General features: G+C 39.6%; 1 protein-coding gene and 1 long non-coding RNA gene across 3 annotated transcripts in view; one reads left to right on the top strand and one right to left on the bottom strand.

The window, feature by feature from the left end:
• nhsl2 (NHS-like 2) overlaps positions 1–25211 on the top strand; it is a 237857-nt gene that overhangs the window by 32411 nt on the left and 180235 nt on the right. The window lies entirely within an intron of this gene.
• Positions 825–11061, bottom strand: LOC119482262. Its single transcript, XR_005205382.1, has 2 exons — positions 10850–11061; positions 825–861 (listed from the first exon to the last, which is right to left on the bottom strand). It is a non-coding gene; the product is annotated as an uncharacterized LOC119482262 (long non-coding RNA).

The raw sequence follows: 25211 nt of genomic DNA, 5'->3' as shown, positions 1-25211 counted from the left end.
CCGGTGTTTTGTTTTGTTATGTTACGTTTGTGACGTGTTTTCCGTACTGGTGTTACGTTGTTTCTGTACAGATGTTATGTAGTTTATGTACTTATTTACAGCTCAACCGTGACAGTTCTCCTAAACCTAAGTGAGTGTTTTTGTTGCTGTCCCTGCTCGTACTGCACCTTATGGTGCCTTCAAATGGGATCGTGTTTACTGTGTTCATATTATATGAGTCCATATGTTCAGTTTACGAGTTGTGACGTGTTTGTTGACGTTGTCAGAAATGGCGGAGGCCTTGGAAGTTAATTTTTCGGTGCATAATAAGTGAATATATTGTAATATTAGTCATATATAAACTAGTTTGTCTTGGTAATTTTATAATATGTCTGAGGAAAATTTTGATTTTCCCAACGGCCTCATCTTTCTCCTCTGTCGTTATGCCTTTGCATTTCCTGCATTATGTTACCTGCTTGCTAGCTTGCTAAATTGTTAGCCTGTGTGGCTTCTAGACGCCAACAGTAATGTTAATATTGCCGTTGCTTAGCAACGGTGTTCTCATGACTTAACCACTTGAACGCCACGCATATCGTGTGCACGACTATCCGTGTTGTAAACACGGGTTTCATTTGAAGGCACCAGTAATACACGCGTGTAATATTCGCATAAAGTGACACTGACAAGCTATCCTCTGGTGGACAGGCAGGTCTATTGCACGCTTTGGCGTGATACCGGGTTGCATTTATGCCTCTAAAGTCCAATAAACGTTGATTTATTTGTCAAGTAACTGACGTACTTAAGTAACGCCACTTACGGAGTTATTTTAACCCAAACCACCATCTTTTCTTAAACCTAACTAAGTAGTTTTGTTGCCTAAACCTACGGAAGTTGTTTCCTGGGAAAAGGCTGTATACACGTAACGAGCAGAAATTGACATGTGTTGCTGAACATTCGTAGGAAAACGAACGAAAAAGGAGGAATAATTTTTTTGTAAGATATCACACGAACCGTCGTATGAGGATATGTTGACTTGCGTGAGTAAAAGCAGCGAACACCTCCTTGAATTTTTGCCAGATTTTGCACCAAAAATTGAAATTGAATCTTCATCCTCAAATTCGTCTCAATCAAAGATACATAAAGAACACAGAGATTGACTGGACTGTTTGGCTGTGAAATGAGAACGTTTATGACCCGGCAGCCATGTTGAGATCTCTTTAGGAAATACCAAGCACCGCCCACCAGCAGGAGCAAACTCATTTTACAGCTAAACCGTGCACTACAAGATGATTCTGAACACATTTAAGGAGAGAAATAGGCATTACAGTAACAGAATATTGATTCATATTTGATCAGCGCTGCCTAATTTGACCGTTTGATCGGAGTTAGCGAGGGATTGACAGCTGCCTCCGTTGAATGAACAGCCAATAGGAACGCTCTCTCTGAAATGACCTGTGATTGGTCAAAGTCTCCCGTCAGGGGCTAGATGTTCTAAAGCCTGAAAACAGAGCCATGAGGAGGAGCAGAAGTCTAGTTTTCTCTCAGAACACTTGAATTACAATATGTTGAAAGGTTATTATGGGATTTTTTCCCAATGATGCCAAAAACATTCTGCTTACTGCAGCTTTAAAGCATTAACTGAGTCCATTATTCACATCACTATTAAAGGTCCCATATCGTGCTCATTTTCAGGTTCATACTTGTATTTTGTGTTTCTACTAGAACATGTTTACATACTTTAATGTTTAAAAAACCCTTTATTTTCCTCATGCTGTCTGCCTGAATATACCTGTATTCACCCTCTGTCTGAAATGCTCCGTTTTAGTACATTTCAATTGAATTGCAACAGAATTGCGTTGCTACGCAACAGCTCGGGTCCATGTTTACGTCCTGTCATCTGATGTCATTCACATCCACTGCAACAGGAAATAAACTGAGACCCATTTAGAATGTTTACGTTTAAAGCTTTGAAATGGTCTAAATATTGTAGAATAGTGACATCACAAATGGACAGAAATCCTGAAGGCTTGTTCCAAAAGCTCAGTTTCTGAATACGGGCCGTGTGTATTTCTCTGTGGATTGAGCGTTTCGTTACTTTCAAAGTATTTATATAGAATTTAAATCTGCTTTATAATATAAAAGCCATGAAAATGTCACTTACAATATGGGACCTTTAAATCTATGTATTGTGGCTCGCGTTACACCTCCTGCACACTATTTGCTGTGTCATTTCTGGTGTGAACGCCCCGACTATCTGGATAAAGAAAGTCTGACCGCCTTGCACTCACACACACATACCGAGCCTGGGGGGTCTGGAGCTGGAGGCAGTGGAGTAGAAGGAAACCGGCCTGACATTTAGACGTTTGGCAGAGTATTGTGGCATCAGAGAGTCACATTTTACTCCTCTTTTACTCCTTTACCCCCCCCTATCTTGGTGTGTGTGTGAGAGCAAGGCAGTCACACTTCCTTTATTCAGCTAGTCGGAGCGTTCCCACCAGAAATGACACAGCAAATAGTGTATAGGCAAACAAGATAAGCTATTTGCACCTGTGAATATACTGTAAGAGCATATAAGACTTCTTTGAGTTTGTTGCCCTCTCATATAGTGTACTTCCCTCAGTGGGACCTCCAGCTGTACTTCCTGGGACTCACTGACTTCAAACTCAAACAAACACTTGAACACAACCTCCAATTAGTTGATTTGGACGGGATTCATCCGCTAAATTGGTTCTGACTCAAACATCAACGTTTATTCAGCCGTTAAAACATAAACCTCACAGCAGATGGAGAGGAGAAAGAGCGATATGATGGGATCTACCACAAACATGATAAGAGTGTGTTTCACAGCGCATTTAAGATTTGACAAACAATTTTAGTGTGGCCATTTATTGTCAGATCTTGTAATAGTATTCATGCTCCAATCATGAGTCATTTAATGACTCTTTTTTACCTTTTTTAAATAAAAAAATTAGCAACTGAAAAAACATCAAATTGGGCTCCTGATGTGGCCAAAATCTTCAATCTCGATACAGGTAATTTCATATCTCGATAACGATATATAAAACGATATAGCATGTCTTCTGGTAGTTCAATAAATAAATAGTTTATATGAAATAACCACATGGTAAAGCCTATTTTTGTATACTCCTGTGTAAATTAAATAGTATGTCCTCATTTAAATAAGAACTTTAGTGCAACATGAACGTGAAAGTTTCAAGTGAAATTATAGAGAAAAAATAAATTTTAATAATATTTTAATAATATTTCCAGCTACACACTGACTATGTTTACATGCATGCACACAAATACAGAGTAATCAGATTAAGACAATAGTTTTATTTATCTGAGTTTGATCAGATTTTCTGAGAAATTTGAGTTAGAATGTGTTTATTGTCACGATATCTCGATATATGATTTCATCACGATACGATTCAAATGAAGGACGATAAATTATCATATTGAATTATCGCCCAGCCCTACTCCTGCAGCTTAATAGGCATCTATGTTTATCTTTTTTGATAATATTTATTTTTATTTCAATTGGTTTATCTTGTTTGTGTGATGATTTTGTCACCTTTTAAGTAGTGAAATGATCTGAATCAGTATCAGAATTGGTATCGGGCTAAAAGGTTGGATCAATGCATCTTTTAACTTTTGTCTTTTTACAGCCTCCTTTCGAACCTACAGGAGGTAGCTGTTTTAATTTCAAATAGTAGATTTCAGATGAAATATCACTTGAAATCAGGCGACATCCTCCGGGTCTGTAGTGAAGCCAACGCTGTAGTGTCTTAAACCTGCATTCTTTCTAACATCCGGCAGGGGGCGACTCCTCTGGTTGCTAAAAGAAGTCTGATTGTATAGAAGTCTATGAGAAAATGAGCCTACTTCTCTCTTGATTTATTACCTCAGTAAACATTGTAAACATGAGTTTATGGTCTCAATCTCTAGTTTCAAGTCTTCTTCAATACAGCATGATGTTCATTTAGCAAATTATGGTCCCATTTAGAGTCAGATAGACCATAAAGCAGGGGATGCTTTAGGGCGGGGCTACCTTGTAATTGACATGTCGCTACCACGGCGTTGTCCGGTCTGGGAGTTGTCCTTGTTTTCGTCTTAGAACTTTAACCCTTTCACAGAGTGTTTTCACTTCATGAAAGTTAATTGTACCTAGCTCCACTCTCTCTTGTCACTTCTGGTTCCAAAAAAACAAGATAACAAAGGCCAAAAACCAAGATGGCGACAGCCAAAACCAAGATGATGATAGCCAGATACCAAGATGGCGACTGCCAAGAACCAAGATGGCGACAGCCAAAACCAAGGTGGCGACGGCCAGATACCAAGATGGCGACTGCCAAAAACCAAGATTGCGACGGCCAAAACCACGGTGATGATGGCCAGATACCAAGATGGCGACTGCCAAAAACCAAGATGGCGACAGCCAAAAACCAAGATGGCGACAGCCAAAACCAAGGTGGCGACGGCCAGATACCAAGATGGCGACTGCCAAAACCAAGATGGTGACGGCCAAAAAACAAGTTGGTGACGGCCAATTACCAAGATGGTAATGGTCAAGAACCAAGATAACGATGGCTGAAAACCAAATTGGCGATGGCTAAAAACCAAGATGGTGACGGCAAATAACCAAGATGGTGACGGCTAAAGACCAAGATGGCGACGGCCAAAAACCAAGATAATTAACCAAATAACCAAGATGGTGACGGCCAAAAACAAAGATGGCGATGGCCAAAAACCAAGATGGCGACGGACAAAACAAAGATGGCGATGGCCAAAAACCAAAATGGCGATGGCCAATAACCAAGATGGCAATGGCCAAAAACAAAGATGGCGATGGCCAAAAACCAAGAGGGCGATGGCCAAAAACAAGGTGACGATGGCCAGATACCAAGATGGCGACTGCCAAAAACCAAGATGGCGACGGCCAAAACAAAGATGGCGTCGGCCAAAAACCAAGATGGCGATGGCCAAAAACCAAGATAATGCCAAACTTGAGGCTTCAAAACCATGATTTACAAACCAATGGGTTACGTTGATTACGTCCATTTCTTATTTACAGTCAATGCTTGAAATGTCTTGCTCAAGGGCACCCCGATGACCATTTCTGAGATAGAAAACAGCGCCTTTCCCTATTCACATTCCCCACCTGTGTGTTCCCAGCTGGTGTGGGACTCGAGCCGGCAACCTCCTACGTCTCCAGCCTGCAGGCAGCTGCTGGCCCAGATAGTGTCGTCGTCAGTCTGTTGTTCAGCAGAGGGAGAAACTGGCTTTGTGTTAATTAAAGTGTTTCCCTCAGCCGGGTTTCACTCCATTCAGCAGATTTAGTTAATTTCAGAGAGTCTTCCACCGGCCTCCCGTTCACCCCCGGCAGCTGCACAAGAATATATTTGTCTCACTTCCTCAGAGGAACTTTATTAAAAGTTCATTGTTTTGTAGTTCCATTCTCTTCATTTTCATTACCGTCTGGAGAGAATTAGGTCTAGATTTTACAGGGCTTTTATTCTGCAGTTTTTCTTGGTATGGCAACATAAACCTTTCTTCTGACTTAGAATAATTGCGTTGTTAGTAATGGTTGTAAGTATTTTTAGGGATTTTGGTACTGCAGAGATTCCCCAGAAAGATAAACTAAAGGATGAAATGCTCCGTAATGGTTTGAGAAAAGTTCTTTGCTGGATTATTATTATTTTTGTAAGATGATTTTTTTTTAAATAGGGTAAGAAATGCAGATCTTTTGTCAGATATCACGATTGTCTGGTACCTATGTATTCCTCATCCTCTAAAAACTTACGAAATGTTCATGAAAAGTTGACATTTAGGAGATAAAACGCTTGTTTTTTAGAAGACAGTGAACATTCTAGTAATTGTCACATTGTCGAAAGTAAAGTATCATATTTTATTGTTAATTTGACAAAATGATTAGCCAAATGAATGTAATGTATTGTAACACATTTTATCATATCATATTGTTCCTTATATTATTATATCAAATCATATCATATTGTATTGTAACAAATTGCATTGCATTGTATCGTATGATATTTAGAGATGTTCCGACACCTGAACTTAGCCAATACCGAGTACCGATCTGATACCAGTGTGTTAAAACAAAAATATGTATATCAATAATATTTTTTTAACAGCTGTATACTAGTAACCATGGTGGAGAGGAGGTTGTGTTGCTCTGTCTCTATTTATTTGGAGTGGAGAGGAGGTTGTGTTGCTCTGGCTCTATCTATCTGATGTGGAGAGGAGGTCGTGTTGCTCTGGCTCAATCTATCTGTCGTGGAGAGGTGGTCGTGTTGCTCTGGCTCTACCTGTTTGGCGTGGAAAGGAGGTTGTGTTGCTCTGGCTCTATCTATCTGGCGTGGAGAGGAGGTTGTGTTGCTCTGGCTCTATCTATCTGGCGTGGAGAGGAAGTTGTGTCGGTCTGGCTCTATCTATCTGGCGTGGAAAGGAGGTTGTGTTGCTCTGGCTCTATCTATCTGGCGTGGAGAGGAGGTTGTGTTGCTCTGGCTCTATCTATCTGGCGTGGAGAGGAAGTTGTGTTGGTCTGGCTCTATCTATCTGGTGTGGAGAGGAAGTTGTGTTGCTCTGGCTCTATCTATCTGGGTTGGAGAGGAGGTTGTGTTGCTCTGGCTCTATCTGTTTGGCGACGCTGGGAAGCTACTTGACATCCTCCTGGATCCACCTTCTCATATATGTTCACATTATATGTATTCATTTTTGTCATATGGATTGTCTATGTTGTATTTTCATTATGTTGTTACTCTGTACACACGACATCTATTGCACGTCTGTCCGGCCTGGAAGGAGGATCTCTCCTTTGTTGCTCTTCCTGAGGTTTCTACCATTTTTTCTTTTTGCCCTTGCCTGATCGGTTCTGCGCATGTGCAAGCCCCAACAGAGATGAGTAAGAGGAGAGATGGCTCACTAGTAAGTGACTTCCACCATCGATTTCGGAGGCAGAAATTTTTTTTTCCGGAGCTGACGATGGAAGTCGCTAACGAGTGAGTCGACTCGTTCCTTTCTCATCGCTGTTGAGAGTATGGTAACAAATCTTACCGTGATTTATCGTTAAGTTATTGAATCTTATCATCATATCGCACTATATTGTATCAAAGTATCGTATTATAACGAATTGTTTCAGCGAATCTTATTGTGTCGAATTGTAAATATGATATCACACTGAATCTTATTGAATCGTAACCAGTGATATTGCATCATATCGTGTTGTATCATATGGAATTTATTTTATTTTATTGAATTTTATCCAATCTTGGCACACTTGATTGTATCATATAGAATCGTATCATATGGTATGGTATGGTATGGTATGGTATGGTATGGTATGGTATGTAAGCATATTGTATAGGATTTTTACAGTAGGGATGCAACGATCTGACTTTTTAAGTCTCGATACTGATATAGATACCTGGGCTTTGAGTATCGGCCGATATGGAGTACCGATCCGATACCAGTGTTTAATTAATAAGCCGTATGCCTCACTGTGTGGAAGTCACTGTTCTTTTATATGTAAGACAACATCAGGCTTGACTTAAACATTGTTTAACTTTGTAAAACAAAATGTAACAAATAAATAATATAATTTTGTATTTTAGTTATACAAATTGAATTTTTAAATATTATTAAAATAATAAATCGTACACCAGCAACTTCTTAAAAAATCATTAAAATTAATAGAATTTGTATTATTATTAAAATGATAAATTGTACACCGCTAACTTGGTAAAAAATCTTCAAAATTAACAGGAATTACAATTCAAGTGTAAACCTTTTTAATGCAGCAAAACAATTGGTCAAAATTTAAAGAGGAATTACAATTCCAGTACATAATGTATGTAGTATATAAACATAGAATAGAAATGAATAGATTGGATCCATAGTCACAGATACCGGATCCAGTATCGCGTTGAATCGTACAGTGTAAAATCGTATGTTTTTGTTTTTCTTTACTTGAGAATGAAATAAGAGGAGAGAAAACATGAGAAATACTGTAACTACTCATGTGACCTCTTTGGGCCTCTGTAAGATTTACATTAAGTTTTTTTTTTTACTCAAATAGAGCAGATAACACTTCCTGGAAGTATCCTCCTATGACCTCATTATCTTCTCCTTGTTCACTAGATCCTGTGGTTGTTTACACAGGCCTGTCGAGGAGAGGAAGTGTCTCTAAAATGAATAATCTGTGCGGATGCGTCAGAGCAGATTATTTTGTGCGAGCTTGTTTTGCTGAAGAGGCTATTACTGTACGTCTGGTTTACAGTTAAATTTCCTCTTCTGTCCCTCAGGCAGAGATTTCTTTCCCCCAGCAGAGCCTCTTTTTCTCTTTTCAGCTGTCAGATTTGTCACTCTCCTTGTGCTCGTCCTCCTGTCACAGCTTTCTGTCTTCTTCCACTCTATTTTTTTTTCCTCTTTGGGCTGTGTCTCGTTTCACTCGTCTTCCCTCCGTCTCCGGCTCATTCTGCAGATTGTCGAGCGATGACAGAAATTGGTTTGAGATCGACAGACAGAGAGAGGACAAGAGGGCAAACAGAGAGGAAAAAACAACAACAAGAAAAACAGTGAATTAGTGGAACAGAAAAGGAGAAAAGGAGGGCAGAGAGCTGTGAGAAAACCAAGAAAATGGGAGTGGAAATGAGATAAAAAGAGAGGTTACAAGCGGACTACTTTTCATCTGGAAAAAGTTGAAGATTTCTTTACAATGTGTTTGACATTTTGGGAAACATGCTCATTCGCTTTCTTGCCGAGAGTTAGATGAGAGGATCGATACCACTCTCATGTTTGAACATTAACTGTGGAGCTAGAGCCAGGAGGTAGTTAGCTTAGCTTAGCACAAACACTGGGAACAGGGGGAAACAGCTAGCATGGCTGGTTTCTAGTTTTGACTCCTCGTTAAACCACAACTTGTTGTCTTTACTTTTCTTTCTTTCTTCTTTTCTTTGTTTGTGTACTACTGATTAAAAATACAAGACACAGCATGTTATTAAGTTTGGAGCCAGAACCAGGAGGTGGATAGCTTAGCTTAGCTTAGCTTAGCACAAAAACTGGAAACAGGGGGAAACAGCTAGCACGACTGTTTCTAGATAGGACTCTACGTAAAACCACAACTTTTTCTTTTTCTTTCCGGTACGGATTAAACAACAATACACAACACGAAGTTTATATATGCTGGTTTCCTACTTTTGGACCGAGCCCTGATAATTGTTTCCTTCTGCTTCTAGTCTTAATGCTAAGCTAAGATAATCTAACTCTCAGCATTTCCATAAATGTCACACATTTTTCCTATGCTTTGGCAATATCTGCCATTTCACAATGTGATTTCAGTTCATGAAAGTTAATTGTCATAGCTCCACTCTCTCGTGTCAATTCCAAACCAAGATGGCGACGGCCAAAAACCAAGATGGTGACGGCCAAAAACCAAGATGGTGACGGTCAAAAACCAAGATGGTGAAAGACGAATGTAAATCTTTTTTATGCTCATATAAAGTTGAGAGATTAGGACTGAAATTGTGAAAATGATAAAACAAGAAATGATTATTGAGAGAAAAAGGAGAACAAAAGAGGGCAGAGTGACCCTGGAAATGACAGAGATATGATTCGATGAAATGTTAGCCTATAGAGAGAACAACAGAATAAGAGAGAGGAGAGATGGATGGAAAGAAAGTTGAAAGTATGAGAGGAAAAGTAAATGACACAAAGAGGAGAGAGAGGGGAAGACGGGAGGAAAGTTGTATAAGAAAGAAAGAGGAGATAAAAAAGAAAAAGAAAGTGGAAGAGAGACATGAATTGGTGAGTGGGCGGATGAAAATGAAAGAGTGTTACTGTAGTACGATGCCCTCTGTGAAGGAATGCATCATTCATCAGCCTCTTTATTAGCCTCTATGTGTGTGTGTGTGTGTGTGTTCATATTAGGTATCTGCTTCAGGCCAACAGTGTAGATTTCAAGTGGGTGGTGCAGTGTTAAAAGTGTGTGTGTGCCATGTGGTTATTGTTTATGTGTGTGTACAAAACATATTACATCACAGTCACTTCCTGTGTTACATATCAAAACTGATTTTTAAAGTGTGTAATGGCAGTGTGTGTATTGTTTGTGGTTATAAAATTCATACTTGTGGCGAACAAGAGCATTTTGGGAATGCTGCCCGTCCGGAAGATACCTCCTCTGTGTGTGTGTGTGTATGTGTGTGTGTGACTAATACTACCAGTCTGAATTGACAATGACAGACTTGTCTGTTGTTTATGTGCGCTGCTGCATGATGTTGCAGTTTTCTCTCCAGCAACTTTGGCACAAACTCTGCTCACAGTCAAGGTCATTCAAGGTTTAACATCCAAATCCTTTCACTTCAACTCCTTTAACTTCAATGTAAACCCATCAGCATCAGTATCAGACGGTCAGTGCAACAGATGTAGTATAAAGAGCAAGAAAACAAACACAGGGTCACTGTTTGTGTCAAGTATGAAACCACAGCTGATTAGACTGTTGTCAGGCTATTAAATAGGCGTCATCAGTCGCTATAAGCCCCATAGATGTGGGTCAGTAGGGGCCTACTACACCCACTAGTAGGTTTTTATCATCTATTCACATGTTAGATCACAGAAAGAAGGTATAAAAGAACACGACACCGACCTCTAGCGGCCGTAGTAATTATGACAGGAGCAGAAGCAGAAGTCAGGTGAGGGTTACCCTAACCTTAACCCGACACAAGGTTTTCACCCAGGAGATCGGAGTTTGCATCCTGTGTGAAACCAACAATGTGTAGTTGTCTTTGTGTTTGTAGTTATTTTAACCCAAAAAACGTTTTTCCCTAAACGTAAGTGCTTTATTTGCTTAAACCTAAAGAAGTTGTAGTGTTATTGCCTAAACCTAAAGAAGTTGTAGTGTTATTGCCTAACCTAAAGAATTTGTAGCTTTATTGCCTAAACCTAAAGAAGTTATAGTTTTATTGCCTAAACCTAAAGAAGTTGTAGTTTTATTGCCTAAACCTACAAAAGTTGTAGTTTTGTTGCCTAAACCTAAAGAAGTTGTAGTTTTATTGCCTAAACCTGAAGAAGTTGTAGTTTTGTTGCCTAAACCTACAGAAGTTGTAGTTTTGTTGCCTAAATCTAAAGAAGTTGTAGTTCTGTTGCCTAAACCTAAAGAAGTTGTAGTTTTATTGCCTAAACCTACAGAAGTTGTAGTTTTGTTGCCTAAACCTAAAGAAGTTGTAGTTTTATTGTCTAAACCTGAAGAAGTTGTAGTTCTGTTGCCTAAACCTACAGAAGTTGTAGTTTTGTTCCCTCAACCTAAAGAAGTTGTAGTTTTTTTGCCTAAACCTAAAGATCGATATATTGATAATTTTAGCTTATTGATGTCCATATCTAACATAATATCGTGTTTAAAATATGAAATGTACGATATGTATTAAAAAACAATTTGTGTCTAATATTGCAAAAAATAAAACTGATGTCATGTCTTGGTTAGCAATTACACTATTCGATTATTTTGTTTTTTATAATTGCTGTATTATCACCATTATTTCAATAAATTCAGATCATAATTAATATTATACTAATATTTATTGTTACAATTATTTATTTATTTATTTATTTATGTACTACTATTTGCCTGTTATTCTGATTGCTCTTATTAGGAAGTATGTGATGGTAATTGCAGTAGCAGTGTTAGCGGTAGCTTATAGATTGAAAGCATGAACGCTAAAACGGAAGAAAACATTTAATTTCATTGTTCATTATAGTATATTATATTATATTATGTTATATTATATTATATTATATAGCAGCAATTATAGCTTAACTATTGAGATTCTAAGTAACTGAAGACAAAACTTTATTTTTCTACTCCTCGTAGATCATAAACCCTTTAATAGAATAACGACTCGTTGAAGTCGGTTGAGAAATGTAGACGTTACAGTGCTTTTTATCCAGACAAATGGCAGCTCCCCCGTTCACTTGTACAGGCCTACAGGCCAGTCTTGCCTGGTCCAATATGGCGCCCACGTTGACGTATCGCTGCAACGGGCTGAAGCGTCCAATGATGACGTCTATGTATATATGTCTATGAATAATACTACGTCATTTGATCGGCTGTCGAATAACGCTGCGGTTGGGTTTACATTAGAGTTAGTTGAAAGCCCGGTTCGTCACATACTGTCGGCGTCGGATTCCGATGCCGAGGGGCGCTGACCAATCAGCGGTATTTCCCTCGTCCCATCTTCCTCTTCTTTCTCCTTTCCTTCACCTTTCCTCCTCTGTCTCCATCCTACCTCTCTCTCTCTCTCGTTCTGTCTAGACAGCCTCAGCAGTAAATATTCTGTAATCAGCCTCACATGCTTCTCAGCTCACACAGGGCTGCTGCTGTCACCACACACACTGACCACACTCTGTGTGTATGTGTGTGTGTGTGTGTCCTTCCATCTCTAGTTTTTGATCTGAGTGCCAGTGTCTATTTCACATGCAAATGATTTAAAGTGCATCTCTCGTCCGTCATCCCTCTCTTCGTCCAGCTGCAGTGTGAACCAGAGAGAGAGGCTCGTCTTTATCTTTGAACCAAACCCTTTAGAAGATTTTCAACGCTGAGTCGGGTCAAATAAATGTAGGAATAACTCTCACTGTGTCCATGAAGTGTGACCGCACACAGGTCATAGGGAGGATCACAGGGTTTGGAACGTCTGTGTGTGCATTGCTGGTTCATTTTGACAGTGCTCCAGTTTTGAAGAGGGGTTCAGTCTTCAGTGATTCAGTTTTTTACTTACTGGGAGTGAATTCAGTTGCCTAGCAATACCAGCCAAAACGTAGGTTTCTGATTGGCTGAGCCCCATGAATTTTGTCTGACAACATGTTTTATCAGGAAGTGGTGGGAAGCTATGGAGCCTCGGGGGGGATTTTACTCTATAACGCTTTCTAGAAAGTTGACACTACCCGAAAAAATCAAACCAAAGCAGTGCATGCTCTGATGTGTTGTTTTTTTCTGCTTCACTCTCTCCTCCATCATCCTCTTTATATTCTCCTCCTTTTTAAACCTTTGTCCTCCTTATCAGCCTCAGTATCTGTTTTTTTTCATTCTTTAACTCTCTCCATCAACTCATCTTTCTGCCTGTCTGCAGCTCAGTTAAAAGAAGATTATTGAGTGAGAATAAAACCAATTTCAAAAGACCAGACAATGCCTTGTTTAATTTAGACAGACCCACCCCAAGTAGGTCAATTAAATAGCAGTTAACATATCCTATGGCGTTTGTATATGTTTTAATATGTGTAATTGTTTTTACAAACTTGCTCTTTGTGTAAATTTAGAAAATATCTGACTTGTTGTATACAGTAGTATTGTAAGAAGAGATTTGCTTTTGTGAAGATTTAAGTTGTATATTACCTTATTTTTCTCAGGTTTATTGACAAAAATGTGTATATACAGTGTGTATATATATATATATTGCAGCCCAGTCTCACAGCAGTTCGGGAAATAGTCACAACATTTAATGTATTGATTCGTGTACATAAACACGAATTTACAAATTTTTTTGTGATGGTCAGCACAAAATCAATTCGTATGTAATCCACGTATTCATAAACCAGGAAGTATAAAGCATAGGGAGGAGGTCGAGGTGGATGGGTGCCTCAAAAACACTAGACTTTTGCCCAGTAGGCCACTGTTCGTCTCCTGTGTGAAACCAGAAGTCAATATTGATTTGTCACATAACTTCCGTACTTAAGGTATGGCACTTCCAGAGTTATTTTAACCCAAACCACGATCTTTTCCTAAACCTAACTAAGTAGTTTTGTTTCCTTAGTTTAACCACGTCGATCTATTCCTAAAACTTACTAAGTAGTTATATTTTGAAAGACTGGAGCGGAAATTGGCACGTGCGTCATGTGTTGACGGACATTCGTGGGAAAACGCACTAAAAATATGTTGTTTAAAGTCGCGCTGATCGTCACGACAAAAAGGGAAATTTGTGTCTATGTACACGAATCAAATTTCCTGACTATTTCACAAACTGCCGTGAGACTGTGTTGTGTATTCTCTTATGTTCCTTAATTAAGATTGGGAACTACACAATATGCTGCACCTAGTCTGTAATGTTAGTGATTGCCCGAATAATATAATGGCATAATATAACCCCTTTCCATAGGACTGCACAATTAATTGAAATTTTATCGAAATCGCATTATGGCCTACTGCAATTTTCTAATTGTAGGCGGCGGAATATTTGGTAAAGGTGAAATGTGTCAAAATACCATTTTAAACTAAATATTGTGGTGCTGCAGAGATGTCCCGGCCTACACATCATATTCTACAGACTTATTAAAACATTTTTGTTTAGTACAGATCCTCACAAACACCACACCATAATCATTTAATGTTTTTCAATGAAAATGAGAATAATGACGTAAAAATTATCATTACCTTTAAAATCACAAATCATATCACAATTACAGTCAAAAATGATCACAATTTTATATTATTTCAAAATCGTGCAGCCCTACTTTTCAAGCACTTCAGGGAGCTTTAGGCATGTTTCATAGTCAATTGTGAAACCATTAGTAATGATCTTAACAAAAATAAGTCTGGTATAATAAAAGGAAAACATTTAAAAAAATTGTATGTCATTTCCATCCTGTTAGTGAAAGGTGCTAAATCCCAAATTCAAAGAATATTTATTATTGAGGGATTGCCTCCACACAGCTCTCAACATGGCGACGGCTGCAGCTAACGGTGCTAACAGTGCTAACAACGGTAATACTGCTGACAGTGCAAAGAGTGTTGACCTGGGGGGCAACCAGAGGGTGGACGCTACGCTTCCGCGACCACGCTGTGGGTTGGGACGGCGTCATCAGCTGTAACCGCCTTATGAGAGCAGCAGAGCGGCGGCTGTGAGCTAGCAGGTGAAAGTTCAGATTTCAACACACACAGAGGGAGAGCGACTTCATTCTCTGCTCAGGTAGACATGCATCTTTACATAGACAATAGTTGTTTGTTTCTATATTAATGCTCTGGATATTGAATTTAGCACCTATAAAGTAATCACCACTCAAGTGTTTTCTTGGCTGTTAGTACTTTTTAAGAATTATTGTAGTTTCCCCCCATTTCTCCATATAAATCATTAATGTCCTTAAAGTGTGGGATTTAAAATGTATGCATTGTTAAACAAGAAGCTTTTACACTTAGCACAGCTGATGAATCCACAGGCAGAGAGACATTGGCATGAAGTCAGGAAAAAGATGTGATTCTACAACCCTGTTGTGTACTGTATGTGTAGAGTTAAGAGGAGGCTGTGGTCACATCAGCTCAGGAAATACTGGTTCACATCCAGGAAATGAGCTTTTATGAGCTTGTTCACTTCGTCATCTTTTGGTTTCAGTTTTTCTTAAATATTATTTGTTGATCGATGGCTGATGATTTCTGTTCACTGTTAAATCTAACAGATCCTTTATAGCACTAACATCTTGAGGAAATCCACAACAGATACGGACAAAAATACAAAAGTTATACAACCTCATATTAACCTACTTTTCTGTCAGCTCATAAGACACAATCTAGAGTCACAGGTAACACAAATATGTAACATTTATCGGTGTAATAAAAGGAAAGTACAGTATTTTGTGCCAAGCAAAGATCCAGTTCTGATCATGTCCACTAGGCCGCAGTAGAGCCCAGCTGTTGGAGGAAACCTGCTGCTTTACCACCGTTTGTCTGTGTGATAGAGACAGAGTATATTACTCTAATCCCCTTCTCCTCCACTCCTCCTCCTCCTCCTCTCTGTCTTTCTTCCTCTCCCTCCCTCTCTATCTTCTTCACCCCCTGCTTTGCTCTTTGAAGAAGGCTCTCATCTCAGTGTCTGATTTATATTTTACAATCTTTTTTCCAGTTTGTCACGCAGAATCTGAATGTTTCAGTTCAAGAAAAAGGCTACTCTTCAACTCCTCATGTAGTCAGCTGTGCTGTGGTTGGCCAAGTCAAGTCAATTTTATTTATGTAGCCCAGTATCACAAATCACAAATTTTGCCGCAGGGGGCTTAACCCTCTGAGTCCCACAATAGACGTTTTTGTTTTTTTTAGGGGGGTCCAGGGGGCCCTTAGGGGAGACAGCAGGTCAACAGTAGATGTCACATAGAAAGGGTGTTCATCATCTGAAAGCTGAGAACCTGGAGAATAATTTCGAGATGCAGCTCAGCACTGTGTGTCAAGTTGTTCTAGTCATTAATCAGAAATAATCATGAATGAATGAATTGAAATAAATAGTGAAAGTGTATCAGGGTTAGAACAGAAGTATATGACGTCCATCCCCATGCTCTATTATGTCTCATAAGTTGTTGCAGCAATTTTTGGGTTGATATCATTTGTTACACAGATTTGGTGCTAAATTTAACCATTTTTTACCACTGGAGAATTGATAAAAATGATCAATAATCCCTCCAAAATACCACATTAAGACACCAAGACCTTGAGGAACACCATAGAAAAAGACATGCTGTGATTTGGGATCAAAAACTTTTGACATTTGGAGATTCTTGCAAGAAATGCATTTTTCGGCGATTGGATGGCGAGCACTTGTGTTGTGTAAACTGCTCAGAAACCCCCTTATTGTCAATCTAGCTAGGAAAACCATCCATCCTCTGAATACTCTAGGTCTCTAGTCTGATCCACCCATCCTCTGAATGCTCTAGGTCTCTAGTTTGATCCATCCGTCCTCTGAATGCTCTAGGTCTCTAGTCTGATCCATCCATCCTCTGAATGCTCTAGGTCTCTAGTCTGATCCATCCATCCTCTGAATGCTCTAGGTCTCTAGATTGATCCATCCATCCTCTGAATGCTCTAGGTCTCTAGTCTGATCCATCCATCCTCTGAATGCTCTAGGTCAGGGGTTCTCAACCTTTTGCAACTGAAGGCCCACTTGTGATTGTCAAAACATTTCCGAGGACCACCTTCCCAAATAAATGAGTAAAAAACCTAACATGTTTATACAACAAATAATAAACTTGGCTGTAGATATGTGTTATGCCACTGTCAGCTGTAATGACCAAAATACATATTCTGCTTACCCTCAGTGAGACACTTGGGCTTGCCTCTGGGAAATAATGAGATCAAGTCGTGGTGGGATGGGTGAGAGGCTGACATGCAGAGTAGCATTCAAAGTTGCTTTCAGTTTGTTCCTTGCCTTTGATTTTGTGACAGTCACAATGGAAAACCCTGACTCACATAAATAGATGGTGGTGAAAGGCAACAGAAATTTGATTGCCCGTTTTGACAGAGAGGGATATTGACTGGCAGCCAGTATCCAGAATGAAGCAAGGTCTACTTGTGTGAGCTGAAGCTTCAGGCTGCTGTCTGCTGATAGTTCCATCAGTTCATTTTCCAACACAGTGGAGAGAGCTATGTCTTCTGAAGCAGAATCCACAGAGAAAGGGTCCAAAATCCAAAGGTTTCCATCTCGTGCATCTTCTGGGAAGTAGTCTGTAAACTTTCCTGACAACTGAGTCAAATGTTGGGTTATAACACTGGATATGTTGACATGAGGAGTGGCTTCCAAAGTTTCACTGAGGAGTGAAAACACGTCAAATCGTCCCTCGTTGACTCTTCTGTTCCACAGAATAAGTTTTTTCTTGAAGCCCTCAATTTTGTCTGAAACCAAAAACACTGTGCTGTTTCTGCCTTGCATTGATATATTGAGCTGATTTAACTGGTCAAATATATCTGATAAGTAGGCCAGTTTTGCACAAAAGTTACCATCAGTGTAATGCTCAGCAAGAGGGGAGTGCTGCTCTTCCAGAAATATTAAGCACGAATCCTAATTTAATGTATTCAGGGTCATATTTCCTCACCACACGCTCCGGAGCTTTTACTGGCGCAGGGTTGTCTCCCACATCACTTTTTCGCTTTAAAAACCGATCCATTTTGTCTCACTGCATCCGAGAACGTTAGCTATTTAACAGTGGCAAACATGTTTGTCTCTACCTGATGATGTTTGGTGTTTTACACAAGGCCTATTGAAGGAGGTTGGGTCACACTTAATCAACGCGCTTTCGGGGTACCGCACATGCACAGTAATATCTGCTCTGCACTCGCCGAAATTGAGCCGATCGCAACGCACGAGCGCAGCTCCAGTTACACTGCGCATGTGTTATACCCAATACAAGACCCGTGTCCGTCCGTGTCTCAGCCTCCTTCAATAGGCTTTGGTTTTACAGCAGCTGGCATCTTACCTCCTTTAGGTTTTACCTGTTCACTTTGCTAAATAATAATAAAAAAATAATCTAGTACCACTGCCTCCGCGGCACACTAGATGGCGCTCTGCGGCCCACCGGTGTGCCGCGGCACACAGGTTGAGAATGGCTGCTCTAGGTCTCTAGTCTGATCCATCCATCCTCTGAATGCTCTAGGTCTCTAGTCTGATCCATCCATCCTCTGAATGCTCTAGGTCTTTAGTCTGATCCATCCATCCTCTGAATGCTCTAGGTCTCTAGTTTGTGGCTGTAAAGTTTCATGAGGCTGTGATTATCCTAGAGGTCACCACAGGTCATTTTAAACAGTGAGGTCAATGAAATGTCTCCTATGGGGACTAACATCATCACACATGAATACAGTTGGGCTCATTGGATCCACCAGAGTCTCAGCTTTACAGTGATACCCAATTTATGTGATTCAAGACTGTTTAGGGACCCCAGTATGCAGAAATATTCAAATCACCATTTTCTGCTGGTGTTCAGGTTTCCTCCCACAATATCCAAAGATATGCACTTTACTGTATATATGTGTGTGTATATATATACATATATACATATATATATGTATATATATATGTATATATATATATACATATATTAATATAAATACATTATTAATAAAATTAAATAAATAAATAAATAATAAAAAGTCAAATACAATTTTGATATGTCTGTCTCTCTGAATAAATGTAATATAAACACAACTGCATGATGGTGGCTATAAAGTAGAAGTACTGGTATCTGTTTGAGATTTGATTTAAACAATGCTGAAGCCGATCAATAAAACGATCAATGTTACATGATAAAAGATGTTCTAAATGGTATTTTAGGTGCCGGTTCTGTAATAAACAATGATATTTTGCAGTAAACACCATGTAACCTTTATGACTGAGGGGCTCGTGATTATTTTTAATATTAGAATTATTTACTGGTAATTAGGTTTAATTTTTTTTTATACATAATAAACAATATTATAAAAGTAAAAAAAAATGTATGTGGGTGAATTATGTAAAGCAGCATATATCCTACCTGAATGTCAACACTAGAGAAATACTTTGAACACCTCTAAACCTCTCTTATGTTCATTTTTTTAATCTGTACACAAACATGAAGCCGTTGTGAGTCAAATTAGTGAGGCTTTAGAGGTCAAAAGGTCAAACTCTGGGTTTGAACCTGCAGCGTAGGAAGTGGCCGGTGGATTCTCAGGTATCTCTGGAAGGATATCCGCAACTGGAATTATTACTAGTGGTAATTCCAGTTCAAGATATCTTTAATTCCCCTCAATTGTAGATATCTACATTGTCCTTTTTTAAATATCTGAAATTAAATTGTGAGGAGTCAGAATGACGTCGTCAATGTCTCTAACTGGAGTTAGGGATAGTCTAAATGTAATTACAGATATCTAGAATTAGAGTTGTGACTAGGTCAGGGGTCAGCAACCTGCGTCTTTTCAGCCCCTCTCCAGAGGCTCACTGTGGATTTTTAAAAATGGAAATGAATAACAGTTTTTTGTTTACATTTTCATTTTTATTTATCATTGTTGTTGGTCTATGGTATGACGGTACGACGGAATATTAGGGCCACATTGAGGAGAAAAAATAAGCTATAACTAAGTAGTTTTTGTGCCTAAACTAAACCAAACAGATTTATTCTTCAACAGTGATTTGCAGCGGAAGTCGCAGACGTCAGATCATAAAACACTTCTATGTGTCGTTCTAGAGGGCAAATGGTGCTTTTTGTGTGTTGGAGGGTTTTGGCGAAGACGACCTGTCAATCACAACCAGTTGTGAACATTAATATCTGATTGGTCATTGATGGGCACCGGGCCGCCGTGTCCGGCTTTTCTCTGCTGGAACCCACTCAGGCTGAGTTTCCCCCTCCGACTCTCAGCTTTGTAGGAAATGACTGGATGATTGCTCTGTTGAATGCATCATCAGGGTAAGATGTTCAGTTTCGTCTCTGACTGACTAGAGACTCAAACTGGCACTTTAACTCTCCTCAATAATAAAAATATCTCTACAAAAATGTCTGAAAGGCGGGCGCCTGGGTTAGCTCAGTTGGTAGAACGGGCGTCCATGTATTAAGGCTTGGTCCTGACCGCGGCGGCCCGGGTTCGAATCCGGCCTGTGGCCCTTTCCGCATCCACTCTCTCTCTCCCCCCTTTCAAGACTCTATCCACTATCCTGTCAATAAAAAAATGGAAAATGTCCCCAAAAAAATAACTTTAAAAAAAAAAAAAAAAAAATGTCTGAAAGGCTTTGATAAACCCAAAGAGTTGTAGATTTTCTTAATTTTTCAACACTAGAGGTTTGTCACGAGTGTGTTACAAGATTTTTCTCTTCAGTCGCCAAAAAAAATTCCAGGCAATATGAAGGAGAGAAACCAGAGAGTCTGAGAGACAACAGAGGAGATAAATAGAGAAAGAGAGGATGCCATCCTTCCTTCTACTCCTTTTAGGGATTACCTTTAGGGCTCTGGCTGCTCTCTGGCTTCATTATCTGCTGAGGACAATCAGAACACTCACAGAGACAGGACTGTGTGTGAGAAAAGTGACGTATTTGTAGTTTTCTTAGTGAATGTGTGTTTGTGTCCTCTGGGCAGTCAGTGTGTTTACAGGGAGAAGAGGATAATGATGAAGGGACAGAGAGAGAGAGAGAGAGAGAGAGAGAGAGAGAGAGAGAGAGAGAGGCTCCCAGCAGGGGAGAGGACCATAAAGATGAAATAAAAACAAAATAGAATAATATGACATGAAAACTCCAGAATGAGAAATGTTACTGTGGTGGGACAGAAGAAATGGAATATGAAAGATGAAAGATGGAAGGAAATTTGGAATTAAGAGAGAAGTGTGATAAGGAAATGAAGGGATGGGAGGATGATAGAAATGACAAAAGCTGTGAAAATGAAGGACAAAATGTAAAGGAAGGAATTTTAAATGACTTGAAAAAGAGGAAAGAAAGGAGGTTAAGGCCCAGACAGATCTCGTTCCCTAGAGTCAATAACTCGTTCCCTCGAGTTAATAACTTGTTCCCTCGAGTTAGGTAACTCGTTCCCTCGAGTTAGTATCTCGTTCCCTCGAGTTAGTAACTCATTCCCTCGAGTTAGTAACTCGTTCCCTCAAGTTAAGTATCTCGTTCCCTCGAGTTAGTAACTCGTTCCCTCGAGTTAGGTATCTCGTTCCCTCGAGTTAGTAACTCGTTCCCTCAAGTTAGGTATCTCGTTCCCTCGAGTTAGTAACTCGTTCCCTCGAGTTAGTAACTCGTTCCCTCAAGTTAGGTATCTCGTTCCCTCGAGTTAGGTAACTCGTTCCCTCGAGTTATTAACTCGTTCCCTCGAGTTCGTAACTCGTTTCTTCGAGTTAGGTATCTCGTTCCCTCGAGTTAGGTATCTTGTTCCCTTGAGTTAGTATCTCGTTCCCTCGAGTTAGTAACTCGTTGCCTCGAGTTAGGTATCTCGTTCCCTCGAGTTAGTAACTCGTTGCCTCGAGTTAGGTATCTCGTTCCCTCAAGTTAGGTATCTCGTTCCCTCGAGTTAGTAACTTGTTCCCTCTAGTTTGGTAACTCCTTCCCTCGAGTTAAGTAACTTGTTCCCTCGAGTTAATAACTTGTTCTCTCGAGTTAGGTAACTCCTTCCCTCGAGTTACTTCGTAGTGCACCAACCGGACATCGAAGAACTACTGTAGCAGCGACGACTGACTGTTGCGTCGCCTTACGTTGTTTTTGTCTTGGCCATAAAGCTGCACTCAAACAAACCACAAAGTAGGGGTGTAAGAAAACATCGAAAATATCTGGTATTGTAATGTTACGTTTTGTGATACTGTATCGATTCTCAAAAAGACTGTTTTGAATTTTTTATGAATAGTTTACAAGCAAAGATTAACTCACTCAATCATTTATTTCATTGCAAAGAGATGCACCCTCTCAGTGTATGTGCCCTCTCTGATGGATAAATGCAAATGCGGATCGTTTTGATTGCATAAAAAAGTAAACTTTTTAATTACTTTTCCAAAACTGCATTTCCAAAAAGTACACCTTTTTACTCCGATTTTAGGATTCTTTGTTGATGTTCTTTGTATGACAGTCCTCTAAAATTAGATTTAAAAATCTGCTATATATTTCCTCACTTACAGTATCACAATATATTGCGATATATTGAATCGTAACCCCTGTATCGTTATTAGCATCGTATCGTCAGATTCTTGCCAATACACTGCCCTATCGCAAAGAGAGGAAATACCTCTCCACGCCAGCAGGCGGCGGGAGTCTGTATTCATCATTCAGAAAGGGAAACAGGAAGACCGAGGACGGCGGATATACAAACCCTTGTTATGATACATACATGAAACAAAGCGGCGTTTGTCCACCATTTTCACACCACTCTCACTCACCGCTTAGCTTCATTCCAGATGTTCATGTCACTGTGAAAATATCTGGAACGATCAGATGAGATGAATATGAAAAATGAGAAGAGCCTTCTGTGTTTTTCCTTTTGATTTTACTCATTGGCTTTCTTTCCTCACGTCCGTTTCTTTTCTCGTGCACTGATTCATTTAAGCTGAACAGCCAATCAGAGTGATTTTTCGACCGATGAGCTCCGCCGCCGATTCAACATGCTGAATCGGACGAAAAACCTCCAACACGGGGAGACTAGAGCCGACGGTGTGCGACACACCGAAAAAACTAGGCCGATAGACAATCAGTGTTGGCCGACCGTCGGCTCGTGTGTCAGGGAAGGATTCAAATGTGATAAGGAAGGACAGGAGGAAGGAAACTAGGAAGAAGGGAAGGAAGGCAAATCAAGAGGAAAGTAAGGAAACAAAATGTACAAGTATAGAAGATAGTTCTAAAGAGGTGAATGGAGTATCAGCTAGAGTACTATGAGGTACTTTAGTTGGATTAAATGGCTCAAACCTCAAGACTGTTGCGTTACACTGACATTACTGAGTTACACTTATCAACGGGGATCATCAGTGTGTGTGTGTGTGTGTGTGTGTGTGAGTGAGTTGAAACAGAGAGGTATTAAACCTTCATTTTCCTCCTTTCTTTCCTCAGTCCTGCTCTTTTCCTAAGATCATGTTTCAACTCTCTTTTCCTTTATCTGCTCCGTGTGTGTGTGTGTGTGTGTATGTGATTGATTTTTGAAGTACAAAATTAAAATGTGAAGAAAAAATGTCCCCACTGACTACATTTACATGCACAAATTCCACATCTATTCCTGTTTACATGCAGCCGTGTATACTCCCATTAATGTAACCGGTGGTGAACCCAGCCTCCCTCTTTCAGTCCTTCAACCACCTTCTTGAAAAGGTCGGCGTTGTGATATTTGCGTATATCTAAAAACCTGTTGATATCCAAGTCTTTCATGATGTTTAAAAGAAGCCGTGTTTCAACCTTCTTTTCTTTTAGACATGTATCTCTGAAAACTGTCGGCTAGTTGGTTTGTGTTCAGCGCACAGAGATGGACGTAAACAGGGAAGAGGCCGTAAACTGACGTAAAAACCCCAATTGAGACATAAATTGTGAATGTGGCTGTACACATGTCCAAAGAATGCTCCTAAAACCTGAATAATATCATCAAATACTTCATTCAGAATATCCAAATGGAATATGCTCTTTACATATTCAGAATAATAGTGGAATATTAGTGTGCATGTGACCGTGAGATGAACCTGGAAAACTGTACAACATACAGTGATGAGCAAGGATCTCTGGATTTGCCCTTTATATTGCACGACTCTTTCTACATAAGAAACAAAACTTTCAACAAAAAACAACAAAATAGATAATATGTTCATAAGTAGGCGGCACGGCATAATCTCACAGCAAGAGGGTCGCAGGTTCAACCCGGCTTGTGTGTGGAGTTAGCATGTTCTCCCCGTGTTAGCTTGGGTTTTCTCCGGGTTCTCAGGTTTCCTCCCACAGTCCAAAGACATGCAGGTTCATTGTTGACTCTAAATGTCCCGTAGGTGTGAATGTGAGTGTGAATGGTTGTCTGTCTCTATGTGTCAACCTGTCCAGGGTGGACCCCGCCTTCACCCAGTGTCTGCTTGGATCGGCTCCATCCCCCCCGGGGGATAAGAGGTTACAGATAATGGATGGATGGATGGATGTTCATAAGTAGGGCTGATGATATATACACCACATATCACATTACTATAACCTTTTAAAAGGTGTAAATAGATGTTTAGGTGCTGTTAGTAACAACACCCACTGGCAGGCGCCAAAGTTTGAGGTTTCAAATTCTTCCCTCCTGTTTTCTAGTGATGTTACGTGCTGTGCCGAGGCTTCAGAGCGTGTGTCCAGTAATCCAGGAAGATTCGTTTGAAGCGCGCATTGAGGCTCGTTTTGTTTTAGACCAATGACGTCGTTGAAGACGCCCGAAGCCGAAAAACAGTTGATAAATTAATGTTCCTGAATAAAAACAAATGAAGTCTCCCATATATCATTTTTCTTTAGTTATACAAGCACATTCAAACCACTACAACTTTCCAGTTTTAGAACACTAATACTGCCCCTCCTGACATTATTAGGATACAATTATTGACCAAAGGATTGATTAACTGGTACACACATTGGATGGGTTACTGACAGGACAATTCTAGTTTATTATACAGTTGTGTTATACAATCATAATATAGGCTACGCACCAGGAAATAGTCACTATATTGATATAAATGGATAGGGGTGTAAAAAAATATTGAAAATATTGAGTATCCTGATATCATGTGATGTGATACTCTATTGATTCTCAAAAACACTGTATTGATTTTTAATTAATAGTTTGAATGCAAAAATGAACTCAGTCAATACTTTATTTCAGTTGCAAATATATATGCACCCTCAGTGTGTGTGTTCTCTGATAGTAGAGCTATGATGTTGGATTTTAAAGGGACTGTGATAAATGCAGATCCTACTGTTCTGATTGGTTAAACAAGTTCACTTTTTTTTACTCCGATTTTATGCATATGTTGGCGTGTTCTT

The sequence above is a fragment of the Sebastes umbrosus genome, chromosome 22 (genome assembly GCF_015220745.1).
Source record: "Sebastes umbrosus isolate fSebUmb1 chromosome 22, fSebUmb1.pri, whole genome shotgun sequence".
NCBI lineage: Eukaryota > Metazoa > Chordata > Actinopteri > Perciformes > Sebastidae > Sebastes > Sebastes umbrosus.
Note: the sequence above shows the minus strand (reverse complement) of the source record. Positions and strands in the feature narration are given on the sequence as shown.